Raw genomic sequence first — 14,014 nt, 5'->3', positions numbered from 1 at the left:
CAGTGTAGACGTATCCCCTGAGACCTGGCAAGCTTGCGCCAGGCACCCAGCTGGATTGTGTCCTTCCTGCCTCATCCTGCTGCCCCAGGTGTCAATGGCCAAACTCCTGGTGGATTTCAGTGGGGCCGGCTCAGGCCCCTCACTTGGCAACAGGCGCCATAAACAGGAAGCAGGTTTCCCACGGTCAGAGCAACGGCGCCAGGTTGCTTCTCCGGCCTGAGGCCTGTATCCTGCCACCAGCTGGGGTGGGGACACCTGCGCGTCGGGGCTCACAGCTCCCTCGGCCTGCAGCTGGCCAGCCAGGGAAGACTGCTTGAGTCTGGGGCAGGGGTGGAGGGATGATTCCGTCCAGACCCAGCTCACAGGCAGAGCGCCCCCCGAAGCAAGATATTGGGACGCACCTGTCTCAGCTCATCTAAGGGAAGATGCGTTTAGAGAAAAGGCCCGAGCGCCAGGACTCCTGGGTTCCATCCCCAGTTCTAGGAGGGAGTGTGGTCTAGTGGCTACAGCTGGGCACCAGGATTCCTGGGTTCCACTCCCAGCTCTGCCAATGATTCTTCATGTGATCATGGACAAGACATTCCCCTAATCTCTCGCTGCCTCGGTTTCCCCATCCTAGAATGGCTAACTCCCTCCTGAGGCTGCAACCATTGAGTCTCGGCCCTTGGACACCCGTGGAGAAAAGATGCGCCAAGAAGATTCTTACCTGCAAATAATAAACAGACTCTGGAATGAAAAATGCAGCAGCTCCAGGATCTCTCCCCCTCCCCCAATGTTATTCTCATTCAGAGAGGAGAAATATCTGATGGATCCCAAACGGTTTCCATAATGAAATTTCTTGAAAAAAAACCCAGCAGACGTGCAAACGCTCTTCCCACGGCATCGTCACCCGTGTGCCCAGGGACCATCAATCTCCAGGGTGGCGCCAGGTTCATCGAAACATTTTTAAGGCCAGTCGCATCTCGCCGGGTTGATAAATTCCATTACTGCGAAATGCTCAGCTGCGCGGGGTGGGAAGGGGGGGTGTTTTATCCACCCCGATGTTCAATCAGGCACAAGCCACATGGCAAACAGCCTACCTGGGCTTTCGCAAGCACGCACACGTGAGTACACACGCACCCAGGTTAGGCACGCGGGAAATGCACACGCGTACACACACACGCAAAGGCATGTGTACACATGCAGGCATCTGGGAACACACGCAAAGGTACACGCAGACATGCACCTCTGCACACATACAAATCCATATTCAGACACGCGCGGACACACATGAACACCTGCAAATGCCTAAGCGCACCCACACACGCAAGTGGCCGCACATGCACCTGTTCACACACACACTCGTGAACACGTGCAAGCACACGTGTTGACATATACACAGGCAATGCCCATGCATACACGTGTATGTACACATGCACCTGTACATATGCACACCATTACCTATACACAACTCCACAGACTCTGATTTGCATGTACACACACACACACACACACAGCTCCCTCCCCCCGCCAAGTATCTCTCCTGGACAGGGGCCTCCCCAGCTGGTGTGGGGTTGGCACCCGCCCTGCTTCCAGCCCCCACTTATGGGGTAAATCGGAGCAAGGGGAGTCAAAGCACAGAGCATTTTAGCTATCCTCTGCTCTCTCCCAGCTCCCATAGCAGTGATGGGGAGCAGGGTGCAAGGTAGAGCAACCCTGAGGCTGCTCTAACTTGCCCTGGGAACCAAACAAGCCCCAGAAAACAGGCAGCACAAACGGGTCTCAGAGCCACTTTAAACCACCACCACCCCCACCCGCCGCCATCCAGGGATCAAGGAGCTGAGAATGAGTCCGCTCCCGTCCACGGGAGAGATCAAGCCATGGCTAAACAGGCATTCAGCCTGGCGGGGCACCAGCATCACAGTGCCCGCCAAGGAGGGGGAGACAGAGCCCAGCACCAGGGAGCTCATGGTTCCTAGGGCCGGGGCAGGGGTGCAGGGTGGGGCGGGTGATGAACATGGCAGCTGTTCAACCCAGGAGGGTGTTTTTCACCCGCCCAGCCATTAATCACTTCGGCCTCCATGGGGAAAAAATAACCAGAACCCAGCCCCCCACAGTGCAACCTCCAACCACAGGCGCTGGAAGAACTGCAAGAGTGGAGGGCCCAGTCCCACCCAGAACGGCCCAACTCTCCCGAGTCCCCTCCCTCCCCATCAGCCCCACCCTTCTGGGGACCCACCCACCCCCATCAGCCTGACTCTCCCAGAGCCCTCACCCCTCCTACCAGCACCCTCCAGAGCCTCTGCCCCCTTACCACCAGCACACCCTCCCCAAGCCTCTGCCCCTCCCACCAACCCCACTCTCCCAGAACCCCCACCCCTGCAACAGCCCAACCCTCCCGGACCCCCTCCCTCTCCACCAGCTCCTCCCTTCTGGGGATCCACCCCTCATCAGCCTGCGTCTCCCACAGCCCCCAGCCCCTGACGCCAGCACACTCCAGAGCTCTTGCCCCCTCCCACCAGCTCCCCCTTCCCCCTGCTGCCCCCAGAACCCCTGCTCCCCCACCAGCCTCACCCTCCCAGAGCCCCTGCCGCCCCCAACACTCCCTCCCAGAGCCTCTACCCCTCCCACGAGCCCCACCCTTCTGGGGACCCAATCCCCCATCACCCTGACTCTCCCAGAGTCCCTACCGCCCCCACCAGCACCCCCTCCTGGAGACCCTGCTCCCCACTCCTCCCAGAGCCCCTGTCCCCCTCACCTTACTCTCCCTGATGACCAGCCCAAAGCCCTTGGGTGACAGGTCCGTCCCACTTCCCAGACCCACTGGGTCCCTGGCACCAAGAGGACCCTCCACTGCAGTTTTGGTAGCCAACAGATGAGGGCCTGCCCACCAGCATGTGGCTAAGAGCAGAGCAGGACCCAGGTGCCAGCCAACTGGGCCAGCTCAGGGCACACTCCCTGCCAGCCAGGTTTTAAAAGGGCGGGGGCAGGCAATGAACCTACCCCCTCCCCCACCATCTCCAGCACCTGTGGCTGCAGCTCTCGTGGAGACATTGGCTCCACGCTCAGCCATCCTATTTGGAGAGAAACTTGAAATAATTCCAATGCCAGAAGAGAGTCTTGTGGCTTGCAGCAGGGAGCGGGAATGCACGGACTCCTGGGTTCTATTCCCAGTCCCGCTCCAACTGCCTCAGTTTCCCCAACTGCAAAATGGTGATAAGGAGCCTTCCTTCCCCCACAGGAGTTTAAATTAATTAATGTTTGTGGAGCGCGGTGCAATCCTTGGCTGGGAGTCGTTACCGATTTGCAAAGTGTTGATTATTAAGTGCAAGCACCGTGCATTTCTCCTTAACAGCGTGGAACAGAGAGCTGAACATCCCTGGGAGATTAAAGCAGCCATTTGCATCTGGGGCCAGATCCGGATCTCAGGCCCAGCAGTAACAATCCCACGGACCTGGATCCAAATTGCTCCAGCTTTACACCACACAAGTCGGCTCAGACCCGGCCCCTTGTCTCCAATGCTGTGAGCAACAGACTCAAGCCCAAGGCCAAGTAGACACAAGCACTTGTTGTACAGGTCAGGCTAGAAGCCCCAGCAGCCCCTCCTGGCCTTGCAATCTACGAGCCTGTGTGTATCACTAGCCATGGCAGCAGCCTCACTGCCCTCAGTGGGAAGAGTCGTTAGAGCTGGAATTTCCATCCACCTCGACATGAATCTGTGTCTTCCTAAGCTTCAGTGGTGCCTCCTGGGAACGGTCATGCAGGGCCCCATGCTCCTCTCCAGGCCAGAACTACATCTCCCATGATGCAATTCTGTGACGCAGCAGGGAGTGGGGCGGATTTGACCTGGGCATGTGGCAGGGGAGTTTCACTGGGGATGGGAGACTTCCCTAGAGGGAAGATACCTGAGGCTGCAACCTGAGCCAGGAGGGGGGTTGGGGCAAGATGACACCTTCTGCCCCAGAAACTGGACAAAGGCTGGAGGAGGAGCTGGGGGGAGGCTGGGTGAGATGGCTGGAGGGGTTTCCAGTTTTGGGAGTTGCCTGGGGAAGAGGAGGGAGCCCCAAGGCTGGGGTCTAATCTCCCTGCCCCCCAGAAGGGCCTGACTAAGGGATCCTGTTTATGCCTACAAGCTCTGGTTTGAACTGTGTTCCTGTCGTCTCTAATAAACCTTCTGTTCTACTGGCTGGCTGAGAGTCACGGTGAATCACAGGAAGTGGGGGTGCAGGGCCCTGACTCCCGCTCATGCCGTGACAACTGGTGGAAGCAGTGGGATCTACTACACCCCATGGACAGCACTTTCTGCAGTAAGTGACTGGGAAACAATAAATGAAGGGGAATTGACAAGGACCAGGCATGCTGAAGATTGAGAGAGAAGAGGTTTCGGGGGGCAGAGGAGCTACGCTTAACCCTGGGAGTGTGTGACCAGCGAGAAGGACTGCTGCAATAGCAGGGTCCCCCTGGGGACTGCGGCGAGCAGTCTCAGTGGCGGAGGCTGCGGCTTGACTCTGGGAGAGAGGTTGTGACCTGGAGAAGAGCTGGCACAGGAGGGGTTCCTCCTGGAAACCGTGGGGAGCTGCGAGCACACAGGCCCGGGAGTGGCCCGCAGAAGGATGTATAATAAGCACCTTAAGAGCGACCTGGTCAAGCTGTGCAGGCAGAGGGGGCTGTGCATTGGGAAGCTCACCAAAGAACAGCTGATTGCCCAGCTGGAGGAGGAGGATCGCTTGGAGGAACCGATCCCTGTCTCTGAGGGAAGCAGCCTGGCAGATGCAAGGCGGGCCCAGGTGCCTGACCCAGCTGGGAGGGGTCAGACTGCTACTAAGGGCATCCCGAGACCACCGTTCCCTCTAAGCTGTGTGCATGTGCGCACACACACAGATCCTAAACCCCGCGCTCACGGCGAAACACTGCACACACAAAAATTTGCACAGAAGCACAACAATTTGCACAGAAGAAATTTTTTGCACACACGGCCTGTCAAAAATTTGCACAGAAGAAATTTTTTGTGCACACGGCCTGTCAAAAATTAGAGGGAACATTGCCCGAGACCCCTCCTACCTATGCCTAGGGGAGGGGCTGGAAGGAGCCCAGCAAATACCGAGGGCACCCTGACCCCTGCAGCCAGCAGGGGATCCTCCTGGCGGAGCTCCCCATCCCTGGAGCTGAGGCGGCTGGAATAGGAGAGGGAGATAAGACTGAGAGAGCTGGAAGATTGAGAGAAGGAGCAAGAGGATCATGAAAAAGAGTGAGAGGACCGTGAAAGGCAGCATCAGCATGAGCTGGAGGAGCGGGAAAAGCAGCGGCAGCATGAGCTGGAGTTGGCCAGGCTGAGGAGCAGCAAGGCCCCAGCTGTGGTGAGTGAGGGGGGACCCAGGATGGCATGGAACTTTGATAAGTGCATCCTGGCCCGGCGTACGGAAGGGAAGGACATAGATGAATTCCTGATTGCCTTTGAGACGGCCTGCGAGCTGCACCAGGTTGCCCATGCAAACAGGCTCCAGTTTCTCACCCCCTTACTGGACCCCAAAGCCATGGCAATGTACAGCCGAATGGAAGGGGTGGAGAAAAGGGACTACAAACTATTCAAAAATGCCCTGCTACATGAGTTTGGGCTGACTCCCGAGATGTACCGGGAAAGATTCCGGAGTCAGTATAAAACCCCGGAGGTCACATATCTGCAACTGGGCACTCGCATGGAGGAATATGCCCTCAAGTGGGCAGATGGGGCCCAGACAAAGGAGGACCTGGTTAAACGGGTGGTACTGGAGCAACTGTGTGAGCAGTGCCCATCTGACCTGAGGCTCTGGTTGGAGGACAAAAAGCCAGAGAACCAGCGACACACAGGGCGGCTGTCTGATGAGTTTGTGAACAGCCGGTCAGGGGGTTGCAGGGAGGAGTCCCAAAGGAACAGGCCCGCCCTGATGCAGAGAGAGAGTCATCTTGGGACCTCCCAAAGGGGGAATATGGAGAACCCCCTCCCAAGGGGAACATCTGGCATCAGGACCAACCAACTGCCTCGAGGGGACCAACGGAACATGAGCTGCTATCACTGTGGCCAGAGAGGCCACATATGGACCCAGTGCCCCAAGCTCAAGGACAGACTGAGCAGACCGAATCCACACAGGTTAACTGGGTAGGGACCCAGCCGGAGGAGGGGCAGGCTTCCCAGGACAGGGGGGTTGACAGCTTTCCAACTGCTCAGGATGGGGGAGTGCCCCAGACCAACGTCTCTGGAGGGCTGGATGCTCCGGACTCAAGGTTCTCAGTTTACAGGGTGGGCGCGGGGCTGTCCCTGCGGAGCGAGTGCCTTGTTCCCCTGGAGGTGGATGGGAGGAAGGTCAATGGATACTGGGACATGAACGCTGAGGTGACGCTGGCCCGGCCCGAGGTGATGGCCCCAGATCGGGTGGTGCCCAACCCTGTGACCCTGATGGGGGTGGGCAGGACCACATTCAAGGTGCCCATGGTGAGGGTACATTTGAAATGGGAGGCCAAGGAGGGCCCTAAGGACGTGGGGGTGCACCACCATTTGCCCACTCAGGTGTTAATGGGGGGTGACCTGGCGGACTGGCCAAGCAACCAGACATCTCTAATAAATCCTGACTCCCCCTCACTTCCTGCGATTCACCGTGATTCTCAGCCAACCAGTAGAACAGAAGGTTCATTAGAGATGACAGGAACACAGTTCAAACCAGAGCTTGCAGGCATAAACAGGATCCTTTAGTCAGGCCCTTCTTGGGGACAGGGAGATTAGACCCTAGCCAACTCCCAAAACTGGAAACCCCTCCAGCCGTCTCACCCAACCTCCCCATGGCTCCTACTCCAGCCTTTATCCAGTTTCCAGGGCAGAAGGTGTCACCTCGCCGCAACCCCCCTCCTGGCTCAGGTTACAGGCTCAGGTATCTTCCCTCAAGGGAAGTCTCCCATCCCCAGTGAAACTCCCCTGCAATGTCCCCAGGTCAAATCCGCCCCACTCCCTGCTGCATCACAATTGCATTTGTTCAAGGGAGACTGAGGTGCATCATGGGAGATGTAGTTCAGTCAGAGAGTCTGGTCCATTGAGGCAAATGGGGGCATGAGGCCCCCAGAACTACAACTCCCATGATGCACTGGAATGGAGACCATGATGCACTGTGGTAGATGTAGTCCAGCCAGAAGGGCAACTGAGGCACAGAGAGGCCACGTGGCAGGCCAAGGGTCACACAGGAAGTCTGTGGCAGAGCAGCGATAGTCCATGGCTAGCAGCCAAACCACAGTGCAGTCCTGCCTCTCGCTTGCAGCAGGCAGGTTACCCAGTGAGGGGTAAATGAGAGACAAGCCAGCCCTAGCAACTCACTGACCCCCAGTAGGTGACCACTGGGAGTTACAACCTGCATCGTGCCTCATGAGCAGAGAGGGGCCCAAACTGCCCCGAAACCAGAGGCAGCTCTGCCCTGGGTCCCCAGTTTCCTCCCCAAGCCCCGCACCCATTGGTCAGTGTGCCCCAAGGGCCCCAAGGTAGCACTGATTCCCGCAGCCCCCATGGCAAGGGTGTCTGGGGGGCAGACCTGGCACACCTGCAGACACACAGCCCGGTGTGGGCGTTTACCCGGGCACCTTCACTCCCAGGCCTTGTGGCCTGGGCCCAGCATCCCCTGAGACCTGAGAGCAAACACTCAGAACTGGCAAACAGGGGCACCACTTGCTAAGTTGCCCCTGCCCCCTGACTTTTCTGTGTGCTCCACATTTTGCTCCCTCCTTACTTTGCAGGGTAGAATATAATCACATATACTGATCTATAAGCTGGCACAACTTTGCAAAAAAAAAATTTCTGAAATAACACCCCTTCTGGTAAAGGCAGTGAGCAGCTGGGGATTTGCTCTGGCCTCCGTGTGAGCAGTCTGGGCATGTGCTAAGGGCTTAGGAGACCTGGGGTCAAGGCCCTGCTCTGCCACAAATTCCCTGTGTGACTTTGTTCGAGTCACTTGGCCGCTCCGTGCCTCAGTTTCCCCACCTTTGCAATGGTGATAACGGCTGTGCCCCACTGCGGGTTGTGAGCTTAAATACATTAACGCTTGTGAGGTGCTCAGTTACTGTGGTGATGGGGAGCAGACCAATACCGGACATAGCTGCTCCATCTGTGAAAGGGGGGCACAATCCCCCCTTTGTTGCCAGCCCCACGATCACAAGATCAGCTTCAAAATCAAGAGACTCTTCTAAGAACCACAATAAACATCAGGTTCTGATTGGTTCTGCCTGGTTTTGGAGGTTGCAGGACATGCCAAGCTTTCCCTCCCAGTCACAAGGGCTAGAAACATCCCACTTCTTTTAAGTAAAGCTGAGAGTCTCAGGAAATCACGTGACTCCCAGAGCTGGGGCTTTAAGAAACACACCCAATATAATGAATCTCTCAATAAAATTGTAAGAGTTGGCAACACTGTCTCTATTCAGACTGTGAGCTTTCAGGACAGGGACTGTCTCTGACTCTGCATCTGGGCAGCACCTGGCACAACAGGGCCATGATCTCAGTTACTCTACATCTGTGCAGTGCCTGGCACGACAGGGCCATGATCTCGGTTACTCTGGGTCTGTGCAGCACCTGGTACCAATGGGGACCCGATCTCAGCTGTGACCTCCAGACGTTACTGTAATATTACCCTTAATAATCTGCATACATTAAAGCCCCACGGCCCACACCCCTGGGGACAGCGTTTCCAGCACATGCCCCTTGTGTCTGCCTCAGCAGCAGGCCAGCCCTGGCTACCAGCCCTGTCTTGCTTTGGCCGACTGCAGCCCATGTAGCTCACACTATTTCTAAGCAGCGGGGTGGGTTGGCGGCACCGTGATAAACGGTAGCCCAGGAAGCAGGGATCACTTGCTCATGTGGAGGCATGTTCAAATCTGCTGCCCGCCCGGCTTGCATCTCTAACAGCCAGTTCAGAGACCTCCATCTCCCGCCCTTCCTGAGGGCTGGTTACGTGTCCACCCAGGCACCCAGAGTCCAACTTTGGCACAACCGAGCCCTGTCATCGGCAGCCCCAGCAAAGGGGCAGATCTCCCCTCTTGCTCCTAGACAGGGCAGGGCTGGGACACACCGGTGGGTGCGGCGGGGGAGGGGAAATCTCGTAGATTTCAGCGCCAGGCGGGCACCGTTCTGATCATAGATTCCAGTCTGACGTCCTGTGGAGAATCTCTCCTCCTGGGTCCCGCATCTGCCCTCGTGGTCACAACGATGCAACTGCCCAGGGATGCCTCTGCATGAAATTCACCCCGGAGCAGAGAGCTAACAGGAGGCCCAGGCAGCACTGGTGAATTTCACCCACCGGCCACGGCTAGCTCAGAACCTGGCACTGCAGAGTTTGCAGTGCGGGCCAGCAATTCCCCCTCCCCCCGCCCCATCCCCGCCCTCGGCGGCCCCTGCCACCCCTTGCCCAATATCTGCCTGAGGGGACAGAGGAAAATGACTGCTCAGAGTGAAGAGAAAGACAGTGACATATTGCTCTGTCTAGACACTACCAGGCAGCGCCTGCCAACGAAGAGCCCACGTCCAAATCCCCATTAAACCGTCGGATGTTTCCACCACGTCTCCTCCCCCATCTCTGCCAATTGCGAAGCATCTTTCACACACACACACACACAGACAAACACACACACACACACGCTCGTGTCCTGTCCTCCCTGCCCCAGTGCGGAGAGCCAGCTGGGGGTGGTAGGGCAGAGAAAAAGAGGCCCTAGCTTCAAAGATTCCAATCCAAGTTAAGGCTCGGAAATTGATCATCACCTGAGGGCTGTTGCATGAGACGAGTTTGCTGAGTTCTGAAGTTCTGAAGTTGCCCCTTTGTAAACAACTCCAGCTAGAGCCACGTAAGGCTCTGTGGGACTAGAACCCGGGTCACAGAGCCTGGGGATAGCTGACATCGCCACCAGGAGGCCATGCAGAGCTCCATCCAAGGAGCACTGTGGGGACTAGGCACCGCAGGAAGAGCTGCCCAAAGGGTCCAGAGTGACAGCACCCTGCAGCCTTCTGATTGGCCCGTGCTAACTATTTAACCCAAAGAGTGCCCCAGCAAGTTGTTCGGGCAACCACACAGCTTTCTGGCTGGCTGTGACTTCACACCTCACCTCGCTTTCTGATCTCAGATCCCAGCCTGATTCTGGCCTATTGATCCTGGCTGCCAGTAACGCTTGTTCTGATCCCAGCTCACTGATTACCACCTCCTGGCCGCCCTTGACTTGTGGATATGATCAGCCGCGACCACTAGAGGCCAGAGTGCCTACACCCAGACCCTAACAAGCTGGCCAAAAACCAGAATTTCCATCCTGCAGGAAATTCCAAAAATGAACTTCATCCTGAAATCAAAAATCTCTGAGTTTTTTCATGAAACAAAATATTGTTGAGTATCAAAGCTGGACAAATTCAGACTGGAAATAAGGCACACATTTTCAACAGTGAGGGGAATGAACTAACTTCCCAAGGGCTCGGGTGGATTCTCCACCATGCGGAATTTTTAAATCATGTGGGATGTTTTCCTAAAAGATCTGCTCTGGTTCAGACAGGAATTCATTCAGGGATGTCCTCGGGCCTGCATCCTACCTCAGGAGGTCAGACTAGATGACCACACCTTGGGATCTATACATCTAAGAGCCTTACATTTTGACTGTAATAGACTAGAAAGGAGAATGTCAAAATGAAAGGTGCTCCTGCTTTCCCACCAAAATATTTCATGAAATTGACACGTTCCAAAGAAATGTTGTGATTTCGTCAACTGGGTGTTTTCCGTCGGCAAACGGGCGCCCAGCTCTCACCCCGCGCAGCTGGCAGGTGCTGCACTCACTGGCGGCCTCGGACGTGAGGCCCAGGACAGAGGCGGAGTCCGAAATGGGGTCCCCTCAAGGTGGGGGAGAGTATGATGGGGGGATACCTGTTTCGTAGCCTGCCCCATTCAGCGATGACCTCACAGGCCTGCGTCCGTGACATCAGAATGGCTTCCGTGACGATTCACTGTGATGTCGCAGAGACCACACCATGGATAAAGGTAACCATGGGGAAAGGGCAGCAGGAAGGATTGGTGCCATGGCTCATCAACCCTGCAGCGGCTAGTGAACTAGTGGCTAGTTGGGGAGTAACTCCAATACCTCAGAGCACTGTAAATTCTCACGCAGGAATATCCATGTGCAGGGCACACAGGGGCAACCCAGCCACCCTGCCTGGGCTCTAGACTGGGGCCCCCGCATTCCTTTGCCAGCTCCGCCTCTGACACTGGGCAAGTCACTTCCCGTCTCCATGCCTCAGTTTCCCCTCCCACCCTTTGTCTAGCCTGGGAGCACGGCCTGTCTCTCGCTGTGTGTCATGCAGCACCCAGCATGCTGGAGCCCTGAACTCACTTGGATTCTATAATATCACCAACCTCAAATTTCAAAATTTACACATCTGGCCACAGAAAGTCCTGCGACTGGCTTAAGAATCACAAGGTTAAAAACAACACTCTATTTGGGGCTCTTTTTCTTTGCTTTCTGGCTTCTGATCCTTTAGGGGCACATTTTCAAGCTTTTCTCTGCAGCCACAAGGGTTTAGAAAGTGACTTTTTTTAAATGCCAGCTGAGAGTCTTGTGTAATCACAGGACTCCAGGAGCTGGGGATTGAAGGGAAACACCAACTATCACGAGAGTTGGCCACACTGTATTAACTGCAGGGAGAAGGCAGGGTTATGCCAAATATTAATTGGAAAGTTTATGCCTGAGCGTGCTCTGTAACAGCTTCAGAGCCGGCCAAATCTCACTGCAGAGAATTCCAAGCTATTCATTTCCCCTGGAACAGAGCAACTGAGGCCTGAATTATTGTTCACTGACAGTGTGCTGGATTTACAGGCCATGCTCCCTGCTTCTGGACTGGGATCCAGAGATACAACAGCCCTCCTGAAAGCAGCCAGTGGGGATTCCTGCCAGGATGCAACGAACCTGTGATAAAATCTGCCATTTCTTGATTTATTTCAGCACTGGCGAGAGGCACCCAGGCTTGCAGCTGCCTTGCCAGTGGGCTTCACCCCTGACCTGACTGCTCAGGACTGCTGCTAAGGAGAATGAGGAGTTCCAGAGGTAACCTTCGTAACACACAAACCTATTTATTAGGAGCAGAGACCTAACAAACTCATTTCACCCAGGCCACCAAACCGCCGTCATCAGTATAGTACAGATCGGGGCCCTTTTGAGCAAGGCTAGCATAACGAGACAGCTGCTGCTTGTGGACTCAAGAGACAAAGGAAGGATCATTATCCTTCCTTCGGGGGACACTGAGGCACGGAAAGACATTGTGTCTCATGCTGGGTCACACGTGGAGTCGATGGCAGAGCTAGGAAGTGAAGCCAAGGCTCCCAGCCCAGTGCCTTAATCGCTGGGCCATCTGTTGTGGCTCTGCTTTCGGGACGCGCCGGGAAGAATATGAGATAACCACATGGCTCGGGTTGGGTTCCAACTCTCTGTGTTTACTAACTATATAGAAACAGACAGACCGAGCTCCACAGACATGTTGCTGCTTTGGGGACCGTACCCAAGTCCGATATGCTATGCCACCCTTCCGGGCTTTGTTGGATGCTAGAGAGGACCTGGGCCCCTATCCCAGTCCTGCGAGCCAGGAGTGAGATCCGTAATGGCCCAGCCACTCCGTAATGGGCTAGCAGCAATGGCAGCCTGGCATTTCAATGCCAGAGGAGCGTGAGGGGAAGCACAAAGATCCACCCGTCAGGCCCCTGCACCTTTCGCCTCTAGCTCACCAGCATGAATTTAGCTCTGGCTGGTGGGAGCTGAAACCTATTGGCATCCTGCAGCTGTCGGAACCAGGCTTGGTCTTAGTCTGATTCCCAGCATCCGTGGTACAAAACCACCCCCACGGCTGGCACTAACCATCCCCCACCGTGGCAGCCCATGGAGAGGGTCCAGGGACTGACTGGGCCACAGAGATGGGCCTCCAGTGGGGGGGTCTGCTGGGGGGCATGGTCCGTGGCAGGGCCAGCGTGGCAGGGAAGGCTGCTCAGGCGTAGGGCACAGATTGCACGGGGCTGCCGGGCTCTCGGTCCAGCGCCTCTCGCCAGGGCTAACCATGGCACTCAGTATGTGGCCAGGTCCGGCTGCTGTAGGGAACAGATAGCAATCAGAGAGGGTGAGAGCTGCAGGCCCCAGCATTCCTCATCTCCCCGTGCTTGCTGTGAATGCACATACATACCCGCAGCCCTGCACACACCTGCATATCCACACCCCTTCACGCAGCTATACACACCCACGCTCGTATGCACACACCCGCATGCACACACGCAGCCCTGCACACACACCCCCTCTGCACGCAGCTATACGTCCACACACCTGCATGCATGCAAACACATACACACAGATATATACACACACCTGCATGTAAATACACACACACCAGCACGCACACACGCATACACACACAGCCCTTCATGCACGCACCCACACCCTGCACACAGATATACGCCGGCACACACCTGCACATGTACACCCACAGATATACACACACCCCTGTATACACACACACACAGCACACAGATACACACCTGTACACGCACGCACACAGATATACACACACACTTGTATGCACACACTGCATGCGCATACACACCTGCAAACACACAAACACATATACACACACACCCTGCACACAGATACACACCTGCACATGCATGCACACAGATATACACGCACACTTGTATGCACACTCCTGCCTGCACATACACACACCTGCACACAAACACATATAAACACACCCCTGTATACACACACACACTCACCCTGCACACAGATATACACACACGTACACATACCAGAATGCACACACATATACACACCTGTGTGCACACACACCCAAACACATACACACCCACAGCTGCACATATACACACCTGCACACACTTATTCTCCTTCACACACACATCCTCTCCCGCTCCCTGCCCCCCCCACACCTACACACTCCACACACCACCACCAACCCCACCCCCCGCCCCACACACACACACACACACACACATGCTGCTTGCGGAGC

The sequence above is a fragment of the Caretta caretta genome, chromosome 24 (genome assembly GCF_965140235.1).
Source record: "Caretta caretta isolate rCarCar2 chromosome 24, rCarCar1.hap1, whole genome shotgun sequence".
In the NCBI taxonomy this organism is placed as follows: Eukaryota; Metazoa; Chordata; order Testudines; family Cheloniidae; genus Caretta; species Caretta caretta.
This window is presented reverse-complemented; position numbering follows the sequence as displayed.